The sequence below is a fragment of the Anticarsia gemmatalis genome, chromosome 16 (assembly GCF_050436995.1).
Source record: "Anticarsia gemmatalis isolate Benzon Research Colony breed Stoneville strain chromosome 16, ilAntGemm2 primary, whole genome shotgun sequence".
In the NCBI taxonomy this organism is placed as follows: Eukaryota; Metazoa; Arthropoda; class Insecta; order Lepidoptera; family Erebidae; genus Anticarsia; species Anticarsia gemmatalis.
In genome coordinates this window covers 9,419,044-9,441,372 of record NC_134760.1, presented here as the reverse complement: position 1 = coordinate 9,441,372, position 22,329 = coordinate 9,419,044, and the positions used below count along the sequence as shown (strand labels likewise).

At 33.4% G+C, this 22,329-nt stretch overlaps 1 protein-coding gene across 1 annotated transcript in view; it reads left to right on the top strand.

Annotated features, from left to right (window-relative positions):
- Positions 1–22,329, top strand: part of LOC142979261 (beta-1,4-N-acetylgalactosaminyltransferase bre-4-like) — a 254,522-nt gene that overhangs the window by 137,718 nt on the left and 94,475 nt on the right. The window lies entirely within an intron of this gene.

Here is a 22,329-nt window from a genome sequence, read left to right as displayed (position 1 = left end):
CTGATGAGCTGTCCAAATTATTCAACGTTTCGACCAAAATAGACGCAAAAGAAACAAAAATAGCTCTTGTACTATCTATTTATAAAGCCTTGAAGGTTAATGGTCAGGTTTAGTAACTGTTCTAAATATAGCCAGCCTAATATCTTCTTTGAATTCTTATAAGACGAGGGTAAAGGATTTGTTCAATTGTTTTCTGGACTTGAAATTGTGGCGTTTTTATATCAGACAAGCTACTATAATGTTTTCATTTGTTATTGAAAGGTTTGTCTCAATCTGAGATGGTTAGGTATTGTAAAAATGTAGAGGTGCAGTCTTTGAGATACGAGGTGGCGTATTATAAGGTATACTCAACTTTATAATGTGCTGTAATTTCAAATAAAGATAAAAAGATAGAAAAGAAAGAATAAAAAGGGCAAATACTCTGAAAGAAAGCTATGCAGGTACCCCACACATTAACATTTACAAATTTACAACTTTGTTAAGTCCGAGAGTTGTGTTATTGTTTTTATTCACAAAATCAGCAGTGCTAATAACCCGCGACACCGTCAATTTGTCATCCAATTTAACAAATTCCAAATTCACGAAACACATCGTAACAATCCCAAAGAATGAAATATAACGACGCAAATCGACGCAGCATCTAACAAAACCAATTTGCATAACGAAGTTCTACAAACTTTCCGTTGACCGCCGCCAAAAGTTTTATTACAAATTACAAACATTTGAAAGGAGCGACAGTAAAAATGGACGTCGTTTTCGTTTTCTTCTTATTCCCTAATCTGTAATTACATTCGTTGTAAATTTTGCAAACCAAGATGGCGCTGGGATTTAATTTCGCGCGCGAATTTATGCACAGATGTGGCGAAAGGAGGGAGGTTTTATTGATAAGAAATACAAATTGTTCATTTCTAAAATCCGATACTATTATAGCAGCATATGTTATAAAATCATTAATTAATTACTCAAACGACACTCAATTTTGAGATACATATAAGTCGCTTACTGTCACTGCAATTTGACGTGTTTGGTACCAGTAAATGTAACTTTAGAGCATGACTTAAAATTAAATTCAATTTGTGCGTTTAGCCGACAAACTTACACACATTTCAACTCAAACATCACGTCTTCATAGGTTAGTCGCGTCCCACTTTGTGATAGCGATCGCAGATCCGATTAACAGTGTCCTACAGTCCTCTGAGTAAACGGGTTGAGGTTAAACTTAGTTCAAAACAACTAAAACGTGTCAACATTAGAACATTGAAACTGAGTTAACCTCAAAAGTAGCATCGTAAGTCAAAGACCAACTTAACTCTGTAAACACCATGGCTGAGGGCTCAACCCGGCCATAATCCATTCCTAAAATTACTTGACCAAACAAATTAAGTTTCGCAAATCTATGGGCAGCTGTCAAAGTGACAGGCACCATAGACAAGCTGGGCATTGACAGCAAAACAACTGGTTAATTATGAAACTGTCAAACCCTCTTTCGGTGCTCTTTGTGTTAGTGTTTGACGTGGTCTTCGATTTTTGCAGCTATTTATAGAATATTCTGAATTATTGAGAAGCATTTCTTATTGATGAATGGAAAAGACGTGTCTTGTTTGAGAGGGTGAAATTGTATTGTGCTGAAATTGCTTGCTATTTTACTTTGCTTAGGGTCGGAATTGTGTATTGCCGAAATGGAAATAGTGATTAGAAATAAATAATAAGTAAGTATTTATGGACCACTTACAAACGACCATTTGATTCAAAATAAGGCAGAGCTAGGTAGGAAATCATTCAATTACATACTTTTAAATACACATTTACATGGATAAATCTACAAGCGGGCTCAAAACAAGTGCTCATCACACAATCATTTGTCCCGAGTGGGAGTTGAAACCACCACACGCGGCAAAGATTATTGCGGCGAATTGACCACGTTAACCACCGCGTCAAACTTACATTAAAATATATTTAGCTCTGTTGTAATAAATATCTAATCATTATACTATACTATAATTAAAATCAACCCCGCAACTAGCACGATCACTAAACTAAATAACATTTAAATCATACGTTCAACAAATAACATTTCCAATAACACTGATATAATGATATCGATATTCGTCCATTTCAGGTGAATTATTTATTCAGTAATTGTGCGTGATTAACATTTAACTGAGTCTTCAATATAGGATAAAATGGCTTTGTGACAATGGTTTTCGGTTTTAACAAACAATCCAGTTTTAAGTGCATGATTATTGATGCAAAAACAATTTAGTATTGTCTATATTTGTAGAGTAAATTCATATTTTATTGGTTACTGCCCACGAGTTCGTTCGCGTCAAAAATAATCCTGGGGTAAAAAGTAATCTATGTATTAATTTAGATTATAAACTACTTGTGTATTGAATTTCATCCAAATACGTTCAGTTTTTTTTCGTGAAATCGTAACATACATACATCCATCTTCGGAAACTTTCGCATTTTATGCAGTATTAGTAAGACTTGATGGCCTACGTGGCTTCATTCTCGTTTAAAGTAAGTACCATAATTCCAGCTATATTAATATTTTGAATGATATATATATTAATATTTTGAATGATTCTTTATCAAGCTAAATTTCATTCAAATAGGTTCAGAGGTTTAGCCTATAAAGCACAACAGACAGATAGGGACGCAGACTTTCGCCGTAATAATATTAGCACAGATATTCGGCACCAATCTACAAGCGCTTTCAGGTTTTTTATTAAATATCGCCGGAGTATAATTTATGTATTGAATATTCTTTAATAATTTGGACTCGTTCCAAACACAGTGTTATAGATTCAATCACGTTTGCATTCTTGTGGATTGCGTTATTTAAAATCTCAAGTGCGTTGGTAATACACACATTATAATGAACATTATTGGTTTTAAGCAACATAAATATGCGTTAAAATGAGTACCTACGTTTCATGGCGTACTTTTGAATAAGAAAAAATACGGTGTACGAAATACCTATATTTTTTCCTAGATAGAAAAAATAGCTTCGCTATTACATTTTGTTTTTGCACCACCCGAAAGTCAGAGTGAGTCTGATCGAGGATGCCTAAGTTCGCTATATACTATTAAAATACCCACGTTTCACCATTTTCAAAATGTAGTCTTAGTAATAAGAGGTGAGCATATTGAGGTATATATACCGGGCACCGTGAGCATTTCATGTTACTGAACCCTGGACTATTTATTAAGTGAATTTAATAGCACTTTTCCCGTTTTCCAAACCGATGATCATGACCTCTCGACGAGTAGCTTACATAGACCATAGAGCAGTCACTTACGACTTCATAGCACGACAACTTATTACAAAAAAATATATCTTTATAATCCAAAAACCGTTCAACAATACACAAAGGAAACTAAAAGTAATATCGCCTCAACAAACTCGTTAGGCTGAATCAGGGGGATGCAAGCGAATGGTACCCGGGCGATAAATACTGGCTAGTTCATTTGCGGCCCCGCGCCACGACGCAGGCTTTGAACATAAGCTCCACTATCCTGCGATATTGCTACTAGCAAAGTTTGCGTTTAGAATTTGAAAGTGATATGCGCGGATTAGTTTGGTGATATTTTGGGTTTAATGCGGTTGAATGATTTGAAATGGTGGACTTTTAAGTGATGGTGCTGTACTTTTTCGTTATAAAGAGTTTAAATCGTGAGTTTGAACTTTTTTCATGTAGGGTATAGTATTTTTTTAAGCGGGTTTAGTTTTTTGTTTTGTCTCTTATTTTCTGAGTGTATTTCATAGACAATTTGTTATTAATTCATATTCTACGACGCCCTTTGATGTACATTTCAGCGTTGATTGTACTGTCTGTTGTTTCAAGTTGACTGTTAATGATATAGACATAGGTTTCACCAATTTTGGTAATGGTTATTATCAACATTACAGTAAATCTATTATATAAATAGTCCTGAGTTTGAATTGAAAGGTATATACTTTTAATAACCTTATGGTGCCATAAAAATATTGTACAAAGTTCCTCAATAACTATGAAACTTGAAAATACGTGTAAATATCAAAGAACGGGACTAAGTTTACAGCAAGACATACTGTCAGCCAATTTCCAAAGTACTGCAAAAGTGCAAACTTGGTCCGCTCTGAACTTGCAACTTGTTATATTTTGCTGAAGTGCAAATCTTCCTGAAAGACCTCCCACTGCAACTAGTCTGCAGTTTTCAATCAATTTATGTATGTACCTACTTTAAAGTTTCATGAACCTTTCAGTAGTTTATATGGAAGCATTCGAAACATATTTTATTCCATAACTTTTGAACTTTATTATATAATAGGATACAGGCAGAGTAAGCCTTCGAACACGGCGAGCGAAACCTGCGCCGAAACGTCGGGCGTCGGGTAAAATGCGTTTTCACGTCAATTTCCATATTCTATTTCATATCATAGTTTAAGATAAACCTCGGTTATACCAAAACTGTCCTCACAGAAAAAAATACTTATTTAATCGAATTAAATTGTTCAACAAGCTGTTTAGTAATAAATTTTGTTAAAATTCTTTATTTCAATAAGTAGCACCCTAGGGTGCTACTTATTGAAATACCATTGAAGAACACCCGGCGTGTTTGAGTGTTAGCTATCCTAGGATAACTAACACTCAAACACACCGGGTGTTCTAGAAAACAAGACTTGCTACTTATAACTTAAAAGAAATATTGCTGCTTACACACTTGTGTAAAATGTTCTCTGTAGTTTTGCTAACGTCATGCTGAGTAGTCAAGTTAAAACGAATACACTAAGTACTACCCTTAACTAAACATATTATGTAGTTTCAAGAAAAGAAACAAGATTTTCTCAGATTTATGTTTTAACTCAGGTGCCAGGTGGTGTTTTTATCTCCTTTCCATTTAAATTGTTTTTGTATTAATTACGGACTTCAAAAAGAGGAGTTACTACGAGTATGTTTGAATGATTACATTTTCCTATTATTACATGGGCAATAATTTCTCTGAAACAAATAAAAAACACATTAATTCTATCGCGGCTATACAAAAACGTCCAGTTTTTGTGAAAAATATTACAAGGAGGAAATTTTTGTAACTGATTATACCTGAAATCATCTCTACTCATGTTCAAAACTTATACCCTACTAATAACTCCTTTGAAATCTTTATCAGCGCTAACCTTTGCATGTTAGCCGTGACGTACGGTGAAGTAAGGAAGCCGGACAGTTGGACAGACAATCCAATTGGCCTATATGCATTATTTACTAGCACCATGTACAAGTAGATTACACGCGAAAACTTGTTAAAGGTTAATTTTTTATTTAACACGGGATTAACGGTTTTAACCTTTGGCGAAACGGGAGGTTAAGGTTAAGTTATGGGATTTCGGTACGTTAATGAGTCGTGTTAAATATGCATGAGATTTTTTTTGGGTGAAAAATATTCTGGGCATGTTTTTAATCATTCTTTTAAGTTTTATTTTATCTATACTATATACTAATATTATAAAGCTGAAGAGTTTGTTTGTTTGAACGCGTTAATCTCGGGAACTACTGGTCCGATTTGAAAAATTCTTTCAGTGTTAGATAGCCCATTTATCGAGGAAGGCTATAGGCTATATATCATCACGCTACGACCAATAGGAGCAGAGTACCAGTGAAAAATGTTACAAAAACGGGGAAAATTATGATTATGATTCTCTTATGTGACGCAAGCGAAGTTGCGCGGGTCAGCTAGTAAATAATAAATAGGAAGGAACAATGGACTTTGATGAGGTAGTTAACAAAAGAGCAAAAGATACGAAATGACAATGATGGTGTCGCGACACTTATTCGACACAAATCTTAACGATTATAAAAATGCAATAAATAGAAAAAAGTCTATCATTCCTAGAAAAATACTTTGTTTTTCGTTTAAACAAGTTGTCCCAAAACCCTACATCATTAACCACAGAAACCTCATTACCATGCTGAAACTCACTCCAATAAGTCTGTGAAAGAGAATAAAACAATACGGTACACTGTACAGCGATTATTCCATACACGTAGTAAAACATGAGAGGAACAGGATTGTCTGGACTGCTCCTACGTGACCGTCGTGAGGAATCCCTGCATGTACTCAACTCTCAATAATATGAGGACCATGTGCTTCTGCTGGGAATTCTGAAGGTTGAACATACTGAATTATTTGGGGTTACAGCTGTTGCGATGATGAATTGAGTGGTGTGTGTTCAGTATCTGGGATATTTACTTATAGGAGTCTTCAATATTTAATTAAATGATAAATTGCAATTATTGTTTAGTTTTAAATTAAATTGTAATTGTTTGCTTGACTACAGTTTGACGTCAGCTTGCGAGGACAATGTAAATACTCTTAGATTTGTACTTTTTTAGTTTAGATATAAATTAATTCTATAAGATACCGAAATGAATAAGGAAACTTTCTTATACTTATGACTTCATCCGTGAAATCTTGGAGTAATAGTTTTTTATGTGCTATTCCAGGTTCGCTATCTGTGTGCAATTTTTCTTCCACACAATCTGTAGTTTTTGCGTAAAATAATAACATCCATCCGTAAAAAATATAATTTAAAGGAATGATTTCAATGCCTATGTTAACTTTAAAAAATCATAGCAAAACTAACAAAAACTCACAAACGATATAACAATAGCAGAATAATTTCACACGAACTTTTCTAACAAACAGCAGACTGCTAAATCAAAGAGTAAGAAAGAAAACTTGTGCAGTGTTGCTTTAAACAAGGAAAATACGATATTTTCCGCCATTGTGTGAACTGTGCCTGCTCCAGACGTTCATTGTACTCAGATGAATAGTTTTATAGAACGATATTATGGTTTTTAGGTGTTCATGTTTTGAATTACGTTTTTTTAGACTGTTGAAGTTTTAATTGTTTCTTTTTGTTTTTAAAGAATTTGTTTGTACCTATTTTTATAAATGAAGGAATTTTTTCGTTAAGTACCTATTTGAAATGATAAAAGTCGTTATCAATACATATTTGTCATAATATTTTTAGACAACTTGTTATACTATTTTGAACTCTGACGTGATGGCCCATCTATCCTGTTCACTTTCTGTTAAATTGTAAGGTAATAAATAATTGATGTAATATTCTTTTGCTGCTGCGCCTGTTGCTTTCACCAGAAAGAAAATATGCAACATCTTTAACCAATTACACTACTACTAATAGTTTTCTATGACATTATCAAATTTTAAGATAATTAGAATGATCATGAAGACATAATTATCCTTTCCGCAATCGGATAAAAAACCCTCAGATTTTTGGAATAATAGTTCGTATCCTAGATGAAAATTGTGAACAGTTTGTGGGAACCAGTTCATAATGAATTCAAACGCATAGCGCCCTGGGAATGGCGACGAAAGCGCCACCTGACGCCTTTTACATGAACTATTAATACCAAAGATATTCAAATAGCTGTCAATAAATATACATGTGGTTTAAAAAAAACATACGTTTAAAGGCCGATTTTACAATAAATTGAGCAAAAAAAATGTTTTTAACTTTCGTATGATATAATGATGATGGACCATATTTAACATATTATTTATGGAAAGGTTTGATGTTTCATGTCGTAAATTCATTAATAATGTTGGATTTAAGATACTTAGATTATGATATACAGGTTCAAGATATTATATTGGAACTCTAAAATAAATTACTGCTGTATAGTATAAAAAAACAAAGTCTCATACTTATTATTTTAATAATGTAACTGTCATTTCTGAATTATTTTTTTCGTATTATAATTTTATCGTCATAACAATTAAATCCATTAGTTCAGAAAATAATGAAGTAAAATCTTTGGAAATGTTTTTGTACTAATAAATTTAAATGAATTAGTTCAACTTTAACTTCTAATAATTAACGAAAAAAATTTAAGCCCTTTTTAAAGGTCGTGAACATCAAAATGTATTCATTATTCAGACTTTTTCATAATGACTAATACCCATGGGAAAAAAGCTCTACACAGCAATTTAAAAGTATTAGTAAAAAAAGACTATTTAATTTTCTTCTTAAACAAAATCTTGATTTAATAATCTTCATCGCAAATAAGAATAGAAATCTTAATAACACGAAATCAAAGAAATAATACTTTTACATAAACGAGTAAAAGATAATAATATAATATCTCATTTTCTTTTACAAAAACTCTATTTAATAATCCATCCCAACAGACTAAAAATCTCAATAACATCATATTTAAGAAATAATACAATTACTTGAGTTTCCATAACTTTTGAAGGGTATAATAATGGCATACATTTACTCTAATGGTGTTAAAACTAATTAAGATACATGCGAGTTTAATTCGAGTTTGTTAAACTTAGTTAAGTAAACTCTCAAATTGGTTTAAGAACATACGGAAATATACTCCATGCATTAGCTGAAAAGACAGCACGTAGCAGGTTGATATGGTCATCTTTTTTTATAGAAGGCAAACCATTATCTATATGTTTTTTTGTTAAAGTCAACTCCCGTTCTAATTTAAGAGCGAAAACCATGAAAGTATATACAATAAAACCAAGATAAATTTAATATCATTAGAATGTTGGCAATCTCTTACCAACATTTTTCAGTTTCACACTAAGTTTCGACGTAACTGATTTTCTATGTTCGCTAAATAGACTTTTAGCCCTAAAATTTTCACTTTAAAAGCATTTCATAATCAGTTATTTTCGAGTCTACTGTGAAAATATTCACCCCGTCATAATCCAACTCTCAAACTCCATTATCTGTGAAAATAAGAAAATCAGCACTGAGATTAAAAAACTTTTTATGATTAAAAGAGTAATAGGCATTTTGGGAGGTTTTATTGGCTGAAAGAATGCATCCTTTGCCCGAAGAAAATACCTTGAAGTCTATACTTTTTAATGAAATACAGGATTGACGAGTACACACATGTTTTTTCTATCGATCAAATTAGAACTGTATTACGTCTTAACAAAGTCCAGTTTCTATTTTTAAGGTATGTACTTACGACGTTTCGTCATTTTATCTGCGAATTCCATGTATCTTTTTTTGTTCAGTGATTGATGGGTACTTGCAATGTTTTAATGAGATTCTTACGTTGCGACGAAAGAAACGTACCTCAGATGTTTCTGTTGTGTATCTTTGGATTTGACAGCGCTTTTCTCGAGATTAGTTTTATATTTAGATGTTTTAGGATAGAGCTACGAGTATTCGAGTTTGTAACAAAGAGCTTTGAAATTCAATCCATGTTAAATTATGCTCTATTTTCGTATGAAATTTTGGATACCATGTGTTAGAATAATTCAGGTATGAAGCAGGTTTCTTAAATAAGAATGAAGCAAAAGAAATTTGTAGGAATTGTAACAAGTGGTATTGTTTCGTCTCTGCTGTCCCCATGGGAAAAAGGCGGAATGTCTAGTATTGTGTAGATGTATTATAGGATGTATAGTGTAGCTTTCTGAAGCCATTTAATTTTATAGTAAAGGGCATTGACAGTCATAGTGACCCTTTCCTTATTTCAATCCCCGTCAAAACAAGAGACAGAGTCTAAAATACTAATTACTTTCAAAACTTGTATAATTTACCAAATTGTCAAAGTTATTAAAAACGAAATTGGAAGTCCGTTGATTTGAAACAATATTGAAGCTTTATAATTAATATTTTATCGTACCAGTAACGTGGTTTAATAAACTAGACCTTATGGTGTATTTATGGTATCTCATGGTTAATCATAACTTGCCTGTGACCACGGCGAGCGCAACCTACGCCGAAACGTTAGGGATTTCAAGGTAAAATGCGTGTTTGCGTCAATTCCCGTATTCTCTAAAAATAATCCCTTAGTTTAGTAGCATGGAAAAAGTATGATCATCTTATTTTATAATAGCATTGATATATTGCTATTTTGATAGTTTGTCAAAATTACTACATTTTTATTTAGTTTATAACCTAAATTAACAAATTATAAGTTAGTAGATAAGAGTAAGAAAGAAATACCTTTATGGCTGCTTTATAAAATATACTTGCGTAAGTCAAGCTCATACAAATACGTACCTATAATTGTATAGCGTGTGCTTTTGTTTCCTGTAGAACGAAGTAAAACTTATTCGTCGTTATATTTCAAACAAAAAAATAAGTCGTTACTTTGACGTCAGATTCACAAGCAAAAGTTTTTAAGTACATTTTTGATAACCTACACTTGTTAAAATGTTCTTTTTTAGGGTTCCGTTTGAAATAATGATATTGAAGTATAGCATATTTTCTATATAATATATGCCTTTCCTAATTAATATCATTAATGCGAAAGAGTGTGTAAATGTGTGTTTGATCCTATTTTTGCCTATTACATTTTTTTTTCGTCGCAAAATCTGACTTGAAAAGATTGTTAGAGATAAGGTCCTTTCCACAGATTATGGTTAACTGTCAGTTAACCTATCCAGTAGATAAGGTGACAGCGAATGTATGAAAATAGCTTTCAAGATTCTACTTAATAAACTATCAGATACTTATTAATAAGATTCGAAACCGAGAATAATTTCCGGATAACTATCAACTTTTCTCAGCAAATATCAAAACCAAAACTAGTTTGCTATTTTATTAATTCTATTCCATAACAAAAGACATATACAAGTCCGCCATCTTTGATTCGCATATTCTTATGCAGTTTGATATGCACAGTTACTGCAAGGAGGTCGATTGTCTTCATCGGGAACAGTGATGCAGTAGTCCGTAAGCCAGTGACAGATTTTCACGACCAATTTCCTCTCAGTCGATAATTCGTAAAATGCCTCAGAGGGTCGCATTATGACGCGTTGTAAACGTCAGCTGCGGCTCCGAGGGTGGGTTGAGCAGTGGCAGCCGCCCAAACACGTAAAAAAAATAAAAATTTTTAGTCATTTCCTCCCGATTAAAATCTTGATCAAATTAAAGCTAAACCAATATTTCGAAGAAATAAAATCGTCAGCTGGTTATACAGTGGTGGATTATACGTCAGCTGGTCACGCAAAGATGTAAAAAAAAAAAAAGTTTAGTGATTTCCTCTCAAACGAAAATTGATCAGATGATAGTTTATGTATTGTTTTTAATAAATAAATTAGTCAGCTGGCTGTATGTAGGTGGAATGTTTGTCAGCTGATGACCTTAAGGTGTAACGTAGGAGCAAAGTAAATGTATCAGCTGACGTGTTTTCCCCCAACATACTGCCAGCTGATTGTTTTAATTACTTACAGGATCATGTCAACAATTAGTACAACTATTTTTTTTCGGGAGGAAATGACGTACTTAAAGTTATTCAACATTACAGTCCGTAAGCCAGGCGCTAATTTTCGTCAGTTATTTCCTCTCAGTCGATAATTCGTAAAATGCCAGAGAGTCGCATTATGACGCGTTGTAAACGTCAGCTGCGGCTCCGAGTGTGGATTGAGCAGTGGCAGCCGCCCACGCACGTAATAAAAAAAATATTTTTAGTCATTTCCTCCCGATTAAAAACTTGATCAAATTAAAGTTAAACCAATATTTCGAAGAAACAAAATCGTCAGCTGGTCACGCAAAGGTGAAAAAAAAAGTTTTGTGATTTCCTCTCAAAAGAAAATTTATCAGATGATAGTTTTTGTATTGTTTTTAATAAATAAATAAGTCAGCTGGCTGTATGTAGGTGGAATGTTTGTCAGCTGATGACCTTATGGTGTAACATAGGAGCAAAGTAAATGTATCAGCTGACGTGTTTTCCCCCAACATACTGCCAGCTGATTGTTTTAATTACTTACAGGATCATGTCAACAATTAGTACAACTATTTTTATTCGGGAAGAAATTACGTACTTAAAGTTATTCAACATGTAAGATTTTCTGGCAATGTTTCGATTATTTTTTTTTTTATGAGAACTACGATTTTTAAGAATAGAAATAAATAAATACTTTGTTGAGCTAATCAATTAATTTATAATTTTTGAATATTTAAATTAATAATGCTTAAGATTTAATACAAAAAGTTATTTAATTATGTTTGGTAATTTAATCCTTTTCATTTTCGCTTCTGCTCATCTCACTTTCCTCTCTTTTATTTACTAGCACGTATAATACTTCAAAACCCAGAACTATACCTAGCCTTGGGTGAGGATAGATATGCCCGAACTGGTACAACTAGAATAATATACGAGTTACCACCGTAAGGGGCGATGGAGGGATATTTGGGGACAGACATAAATCTAAAAGACACGAGAGAAGTGTGGCCACGTTGTGGGATATTTTTACCTCACTTTTTGACACACTCTCATCTAAGTGCACTAAAAACGGCAAAGTGGAGGGAAAAATATCCCACGGTCTGGCCACACTGCATGCGAGTAACATGGGCTAAAGCGAGAACGAAAAATATGAATTACCGAAATAAAATTTGAGGATTTATCCATAACTTCACATATAACATACAGTTCAACACATTTGTTTTTTTTTTAAAGTCCTTCGTGAGTGGCTGTATTATTTTATGATCTGACGATCTTAGAATATTTTTTTTGTTAATGCTTATTTGTTTGATTGTGTTATTTACTTAAAGTTTCCGCTTACGCCATGAGTAAGACTAAGATAAGTATCACTTACTTACGTGAGAGAGAAAATAAAAACAATATCAGATACAATATACTATACACGTCTAAACGCAGCTTAATAACTTAATATTCAATCGAAACATTGCCAGAAAATCTTACATTTTAGTTTGCACATTAAATATAATGTTGAATAACTTTATGTACGTCATTTCCTCCCGAAAAAAATAGTTGTACTAATTGTTGACAGTATGTTGGGGGAAAACACGTCAGCTGATACATTTACTTTGCTCCTACGTTACACCTTAAGGTCATCAGCTGACAAACATTCCACCTACATACAGCCAGCTGACTTATTTATTTATTAAAAACAATACAAAAACTATCATCTGATAAATTTTCTTTTGAGAGGAAATCACAAAACTTTTTTTTTTTCACCTTTGCGTGACCAGCTGACGTATAATCCACCACTGTATAACCAGCTGACGATTTTATTTCTTCGAAATATTGGTTTAACTTTAACTTGATCAAGTTTTTAATCGGGAGGAAATAACTAAAAAATTTTATTTTTTTTACGTGTTTGGGCGGCTGCCACTGCTCAACCCACCCTCGGAGCCGCAGCTGACGTTTACAACGCGTCATAATGCGACCCTCTGAGGCATTTTACGAATTATCGACTGAGAGGAAATGACTGACGAAAATTAGCGCCTGGCTTACGGACTACAGGTTTATTCCACACGTAACACCAGCGCCAGCCAGCCGCGTCTGATCTCATAACACTGCTCGCTCTTTTATTGTCTCTACAATTTGTTCTCTATTACTTTATATGATGGTTTAAAACTTAGATATTGCGTGATTTTATTCTTTTGAAAAGTTATGAATTCTATATTAAAACGTACTGACTGTGATGTGATATTACATAGGAAATGAACACTAGCCTTGCTTTATGTTTCGGTTTAGATTATGGTGATAATGATTATGGCCATATTAGCTAACTGTTTATTAATAAAGATAATGGTCGTACAAAAAATTAAAGTTATCGAATATATTTATTTATTTTAAACCTATACAAAGTTATAAATAAGAAGACTTAATGCCAAAGGCATTTTTTATCAGTTTGCCGTGGAGTGATGCAGACAAAAATTATAGGAATACAACGCGGAAGTTTGTAGGTTAGAAACTTCCACACACACTCTATTCACATGAAAAAATATCAATAAAACAAAGCTAAATGAGTTTAATAACGATAAATCGTGACATCGCATTTTCATAACGACATTTTTTATTCCAATTTCATTATTTTGGCGCCTTTCTCAACTTTTTTTTTAACATGACAAGGAACGGGCCCTCCAGCCAATGCGTAGGTAGAACGTGACCTACGCCATTTTACCTGAACAAAATAAATAGATTTATATACTTTATCTGTGTAATGATGGGTTTGTTTCCTAATTGGAGTTTCTTCTTCTTTTCAATACGCCATTCTTGTTACTTTTTGTTTGTTTATAAGCACACACAATATGGCAGCTCAAACTTTTACGTGTCCGGAATTATTTTTTCTCATTTTATTTTTGTTTTGAAATTAATTTATGTTCGATTTTGTTCGTATATGTGTTTGTTTTTTATACATAAAATCACGTTTTCTTTCCACAAGGGTAGGCAGAAACCAGAAAATCACTTAGTACGATCCCTACAAACTTCCTTTGCTTCATTTGTGTTTGTTTTACTGTGCTAATATAGTTTTTATTGAATAATTTACCTTTTATATGTAATATGTAAATATTTTATAACTAATAAAAATATTTCCTTTGTTTCAGGTAAATAAGGGCTTACCGAACGAATGGAGTCATTGTACTAAGGTTTTATTCTCAAACATTTACTTTTTACACAAACAAAAAGTCGCAGACATTCGTTCTGAAGCGGGTTGAAAAGTTTAGTTGTAAATTACAAAAAGACCTGGCATGAAAACATTAGCATTGTAATTACCCAAATTGTGCTGAAAAATTGTTTTCGAAGGAATATTACGTGAATACTAAGTTTTAGACTGTAACTGAATGTTAAAAAGGTGAAGTAAGTATTAAAAAATAAGAATATTAATGGAAAACAGCTAGTCGCTGTATGTATTATGTATCTTAAAGAAGGAATGTTTATTTTTGGAAATACTCAAAGCCTTCTTGGATAACAAATTCGTTTACTATTTTAAACGTAAATAAGTAGACAATTATTTCCCTGATACATAGGTACATTTTTTTTAAAGAACCCAACTTCTTCTATCTAGGACACATTAAATAATATCTAATCGCATTTTCGAACTCAAGTGTATCAACTTACCTTTCATCTTTCATCCTAATACATAATTCAAACAATGCTACAATAACCCACATTCGTAATAAATAAAGAACAAACAGTCCCTAATCTACTTAAATACATAATATCACGATTATGAGTCCATAAAGTCGTCAGAATTAACAAAATGGAGCATTTTAAATGTGTAGGCGTAACAAATGCTTAATTTCAACTAAGGTTGTAACGGAGTTTTGACCTTTTTCCCCGAGTTAACTTCGTTTCAGGGTCCGCAAAACTTATCACGAGTCACTGTGGAATGTTCTAACTAACTAACTAGCGACAACCGGCTAGCTAGCGAATTTTTTTTAATGAAAGTAGGTTCAGAGCCTCTAGCGAGCGTCGTAGTAACTATTTTTGCTCTCGATACCCGATGGTTCCAATTGTGGATAATCGTGCTCTTCATAATCTTTAAATACGCTCGAAAATCACGTCTAAGTCTACTAAAATGTCAAAAAACTGCGCATGCGCCTCCGTTAAAAAATCCGATATAAAACTTTATTTACGCTTCTGTAAAAAAATTACGCATGGTGCTGGAACATTCGTTAAGTTCAATTAATGTTTTTAAAGGCTTTTCGCATGCTTTCAATACACCAAACGTCCAAAACAGCTTAACAACCTTAATATCCACAAGCCACTTTTGTCACAGATAATTAATACAAATATTAAAGCTATATGTAGCCGCCATGTTGTTAACTTAGTAATTGGGTATAGGATTTATGTGCTTATGCCTTTGCTTGCGTACTGTTAATTTGTTTGGTTACAAGATTTATGGCGTGTGCTGCGATAATTGTTGATTTATTGTGTTATGAATTATTGTTACGTATTTCATTTTAACGTATGGTTGTAGAAGCTATTTACTATGCAGATAGATATATGGGTGATTCTGTCAAGGATGGCGTCCATGGCGCAGTGGTTAAGGTGATCACCACGCTACATCAGCATGTCGAGAGGTCGTGGGTTCGATTCCCACACTGAACAAATATTTGTGAAATCCATAAATAAAGGTTTCGTGTCTAGTCGTACATTGTCAGTATGTTTGTTAAAGTCCCCACGTCACAAGAGCAATTCTTAGTGCGGGAATTGTCTATATAAATCTTTTCTACTTCCTTCCTGTTAATAGCACAAAGTTTATCGTCAGCCCTTTTTTTGCTAATACTTAATTGAATATTAGTGGTAGATATTGTTATATTAAAGAAAAGTTATGTTTTAACATTTAGCATTGTGTGTAAAAATATATAAAAAGTCCAACAAATAGTTTTCGTTCCTCCCCGTCCGTTTCCGGGCCGCGGACGGCTGCGGTCAAAATGTCATTTACTTGTGAAGTTTATTTCAAATGAAAATGAAGGCAAGTCTGTAAAATACGTTCATTCGTTTCATTGAAGAATATTTTATGTTGATTTGGAAACAAAGTTATCTAACTTACAAATTTCTGACGCAATGTAGCCAATTTCGGAAAGTTCATGGGCAGGATAATAGTTACCCTAATGTTTAAAATAATTTTCACTTGCTCTAACGGTGAAGGAAAACATCGTGATGAAACCTTACATGCCTGAAAATTTGTTAACGTCTTTCTTGAGGTCAAAGTCACAGAGTCCCCAAACTGCACTGATGGACTCAAGACCTAACTACTCCCTCAAATTCGGGAGACCAAGTAGTGAGAAAGTACAGGGTTAATAAAAATGTTTAAAAATATTTCAAGAATTACTACTGCAAGACATAATCCTTAGATTTTTTTTCCGAGACTGAGAAACTCTCTATATTGGTAACACTACATTATAATACTAATTAAAACTATGAGCCTGGTACTTAGCAAATTTTCGCTATACAATGTTGATAGCAAATCAATAGCTATCTCAAACGTGGTTAGTCCCCCTTCTATATGCTTTGATGTACCCAATAAGCCAGAGTGAAAACCCGTAGAAAATTGCCGAATTCTTTCAATGCATGTAGTTCTCGACAGCTGCGACTTTTAATATAACTTAGTGCAGTACAGGTGTTTTCTTTTTGTTACGACGAAGTTCATGCCTTCGGTGAGTTTATAGAGAATGTCATTTGGCAAGAGATATGTTGTAAACAAAGTTTATTTTTGCGTTCAATTATTTAATATTAATTAGCGTCATTGAGTTTAAATATGGTGCTCAAATTATTCATCCTATTTGCTCAAAATACAGAATGGTTTCTATTTACAGATTGATAACATATACAATTTTCTCTTGCGCAAAAAGCCAATTTTAGACAAAATGTCTTGTTTTTTCCGAAACTAACTTGATGTGGGTCGGTTCGTGTTTGTGTAAATAAGTCCAATTATGAACTTTGTCATCACCGTTTATTAATGTTCGGAATTTAAGAAGGTAAAGTTTTAATTTCATATTATGTGTAATACCAATTGATTCGTTTCTGGTTATGATGCTACAAAATTATGCCAAATACATTCACAAACTACTCTCTACATCAGGGGCTCCCATCCTTTTCTAATCCGGGACCACTTTTATATTACTCTTGTTAGCAGGGTCCACTATGTTAGTATAAGTAATACACTTTCATCCTTTAATCATCCTAAAAATTTTAAATTTTAAGGTCATTCGCGGATCACATTTTGATCACGGACCACCGCGGTTGGGAACCACTGCCCTACATAAATAACCAGCGATGGTCTCTGGGATGATCTTTTAACGCTTCGGCAAACTCCGTGTATTTCCGGAAAAGCACGAGCAATGCAATTTCAACAGAATGTTGAACAAGCAAATTTCGTTGGACAAGTTCAACTAATTGTTTGGAAGTCGTCGTAATAAAGTAACGAGGTGAACTTAAACTTTTACTTGCATTTAACGCGGAATATTTAAATGAGTGCTACAATTTAACAAGTTCGCGAAGTAGCAATCAACTTGAGCTTATTAAACGTGTTAAATGTAGTGTTGTTTTGTTACTAGAGGATAAGGAATACCTGTCGCAAGCACATTACCTTACGTTTAGTTTTAATAGGGAGTAATAATGTTTCCCTTGCGAATATGTAGTTTCAGCGGCTAGATCCAGATAGACTAGCTATTTACTGAGGAGATTGTTTATAAGAGGGTTGCCCACAAGTGATGAGTGACAAGACGTCCCACTCTCGTACTCTCAAAGCCATGTGTATGATTCACTCTTTCAATACAATCGGCGACGAACCAGCTAGACATTCATAATAATATTAAGTATATATCTTACCGTATATTTTCAAGATAACAATCATTACGACTATCTGAAATATCCTTTAAACAATAATAATCAGATCTATCTATCCATGACTATAAATAGCCGATAATTTCAAAGTGCGGGACCGTGATCTACATGTGCTGCGGTGAATGTAACCACTTGCGTCAAATTATAAGCATGCTTCATTGATGTATTCAGAGCCGTGACAATGTGACGCTCTGTTTGGTGATATGAGTACATTAAACATACACTAAAGTCTGTACTTAATGATTTACGAATTGTTAGTAATCCTGGTTATAATATTACGCCCAATAACTTCACGAATCTGCCATGAGAACTGTTACGCGTTTCTCTACCACTATCAACAACCGGCAAGCTATCGAAAAATTTCGTATGAAAATCTGTCTGGACCTCTAGCGAGCGCCGTAGAAAATTCTAACATTAAAAATAGTCAATAAATAGCACCTGCAAAACAAAACCGAGACTATGAAATTATTAGTAGCATACATTTGCACAGACCAGAGAAGCAGTTCGTTATCATAAAAGTCATTTAGAAAATCCGAATAACAAAGAAAGTAAAGAATACTCTTTAAATACTTAAGCGAAGTGTATAAGCAGGTATATATAGCAGAAACTATGAAACTTTCAACAGATCATTGTTAAAAATAACAGTGCCGCCATTTCTCAAAGTGCCGAGGACGCCATTTTAAGTTCTTTGAGTTTAAATAAAATAGAGAGAATGCTCAAGTGTCAGTAGTAACATTTTAAATATAAAGTGTCTCTTTCGTTTCACAGTGTGCAAAAAATGTCTCATTTTCTTTTAGAATATTCGTATTATATTATCGCAAGCGTGCCAGATGTTTGATAGCGACAACTATTTTTGCGATGTGACTTATTTTGAAGTTACGCCAAGCTTTCATAGATTATGCTTTATTAGTGCTATTAATTTATTAGTTAATCTTAAAGCAAATTTGACGTTGCTAATGGTGCGAAACCGAATAGTTAAAAACGAGTTAACATTTTTAAAATGATTTAAATTACTACTATTGGCCGACGGAACAGACATAATAGGAAACTTCATGCCAACCAGAAAGGCAAGATTTTCACAGAAATTTAAAAATTCTGTAAAAATCTTTTTTTTTTATTGTTTATAAACTAAACTAAACTCTTGCTAATAATAAATTACGTACAAAAATGAGTTCGGAATCAAAATAAATATAGCAACCATATAAATAACATTCAGAACCCAAATTAAAATCCAAAAATAACTTCTCAGATACAATTTAAAAAGTAACCTGACTTAAAAATTATGACTTACATACCCCCGGTATTAATCCGTCGGTACAAAGAGGAACAGTCCTCTGGGCTCCAACTTTCTTCACGAGGGACTTTTTAATGTCTCTTTTACGTGTTCTTATAAACACTTACGTCAAGTGATAAATTTTATTACTTTTATTCTAAGAGCAGATTAAAATAACTTTTCAAGTATGTGAGAGTAATTTCAATATGGTGAAAAGTTTTAGTAGGGTAAAATGAGATCGGTTTTTAAATTGATAAAAGGAGTTCGTGTTAGTCACTTATAAATAATACATTTTTAGATAGAATCATATTGCAGATATAACTCTAAAAATACAGCCGCTTTGGCGCTACCGTTAGTGTATTCGACTGCTAATCATATTTTGTTTTGAATCCCGGGATAGGCACAGACGGGGACTTGAGTTCAATTTCCGGGTAATTCAAAGTGCTATTTGTCTTTTCTAATTTATATTAGAAAATTTCTCAATAGTAGCTGGAGTTTGGTAATGTGTTCGATATATAGCAAAAGGCTTGCTCTGTATAACAATGAACTATGCTGTAGAGTCGTAAGCCGGAGTTAATTTACTATAATAATTGAATCGACTAAAAACTTGATAAGCACAAAGACTCAAAATCAATTATCTCACCTCAAACACTAATCTATTAGAAAAACCTTACATTGAATTAAAAACTAACACTACACAAAAGTTGTCTGTCTGTACAAAAATATAACATTAACATGTTCCCGGGAGTTTAGCAAAGGTACAAAGAGTTACATAACATGATGGAGATGAAACACACTGTTAGCACAAAGCTATAGCTAATTAGTGTAGCGGAGACAATGGGACACGTTTATTAGCGTTTAATGCTCACCAGTTAGCTTGTACACTTTATGATGAGTGATTATGAGAACATTTTTTCACCATGTTTTTTTATACATACTACTAACTGACCCGCGCAACTTCGCTTCCGTCACATAAGAGAGAATGGGTCAAATTTTTCCCCGCTTTTGTAACATTTTTTATTGCTACTCTGCTCCTATTAGTTGTAGCGTGATGATATATAGCCTATAGCCTTCCTCGATAAATGGACTATCTAACACCGAAAGAATTTTTCAAATCGGACCAGTAGTTCCTGAGATTAGCGCGTTCAAACAAACAAACAAACAAACTCTTCAGCTTTTTAATATTAATAATACATATATACATAATACATACTATATTCTTGCTGAATATGCCCGAGTGATGTGAAAGGAATTGAGGAATTCTTAACCACTATCGACTACCGATAAATGACTAGGTATCGAGAAATTTTGTATAATTAAATCAGCGCCTCTAGCGGTTGCCGTAAGAACTAATTGATCAGTATGCTTTAAATGTAAAATTGTCGACACTCAATAATACCGACTGTAGAGAATCGCGATACTAGTTCGATTGCCAATTCGCTAAAAGTGCTCATTTAAGATGACTTCAGTTCCGATTGCGTTTTTAAATATCCTGGCTTGTCTTAGTAAACATTAGCAGTGAAAGCGTTGAAGACAGAATCACAACTTATTAAATTGTGTAGTCTATACTTTTCTAAAACTGAAAACATTGCTTAACAAGATCAATCAACACTATCAAACTTTTTACTACGTCATCTCTCCCTAACTATCCCACTACACAATACATAGTTCAAGGATCCAAGGTACCAAACATAGGTCGTAGTGCCTATAAAATGGTACTAAGTTGGGATCGATTTTACTACAGTTCGGCCTAGCTATAAAATCGTCGCCTTAAATGCCGCGATAAAATATTATACAGGGCTAGGGAAGGCTTTTTGACCTATTTTATTTAGTTCACTAGCCTCTAGCCGCGACTTTGTCTGCGTGAAAAGATTTTCTGGGATAAAAAAAGGTTCTTGTGTGGCTATTTAGGTTAGTTAGGTGACCAGTGATAAGCCGGTGGCCTGTGTACCTCCCATGCAAGTGGTTGAGAATTCGAACCCAAGGCAACACGTCAATGATTTTTCGAAGTTATGTGTCTATTAGAGATAATGTTTGCTAGTTCTAACGTAATGCAACCTTGCATGCCTCTGAGTTCTTTAACACAGTTCTAAAAATATTCGCAAAATTTCAAACAGGCACTAAGCCAAGCGTAGTGGACTTGAGGCGTGACCCTTAACTCATTCTGTGAAACCCTTGCCCAGCAAGCTAGTCTTTGACGTGAAAATCTAATAAATATTCGTAAATACCATCGTTGTCACAAATTTGTGATTATAAATATTAGTTGGAAACGGTGTGTAAAGGAGATTGTTCCTGGAAACTGGTAATAGGATTTCCTATTTCATGGAACTGAAATAAGCCTATTGAAAGCTTATTGGAACAGGAAAATTCTGTAACGTTATGATATTAAGTGACAGCGTGTACTAGGATCTATTATTATGTAGAATTATCGTTTGTTAGTTTAAAGATTAGCTGTTTTAGTCTGAATTTATTGAGGCGATTTTCATGCTTTGTTAAATCGCCGTACTTTTAATAAATTTTTACAAATTAATATCGTAATTGTCTTTTTAACAATATTAATGTATGGAACCTACATAAGTTTTCCTATGCTCTCAGTTTTATTGATCCCATATTTAGTATTACTTTAAATTAAGTATAAGAATTCATTCAGAAGTTTTGGTGTGAACATTCATCCAAACTTTGTCCGCGTGTAATGATTTTCTGGGGTATTTAAAGTATTCTATGTGTTAATCCAAGTTATGAACTGTCTATATACAAAATTTCATCCAAATCTGTCCAATAGTTTTCTTGAAAGAGTAACAAATATACATACATTCATGCTCACAAACTTTTGCATTTATATTAGTTATATTAAAAGTACGATGTAGTCTTATAAATCTGCCAAACCTTTACAACAAAATAGCACAATTGTATGTTAATTTCAGACAGTTGTTCACTTGTAATGTTTAGTGCACCGTGTTCAAG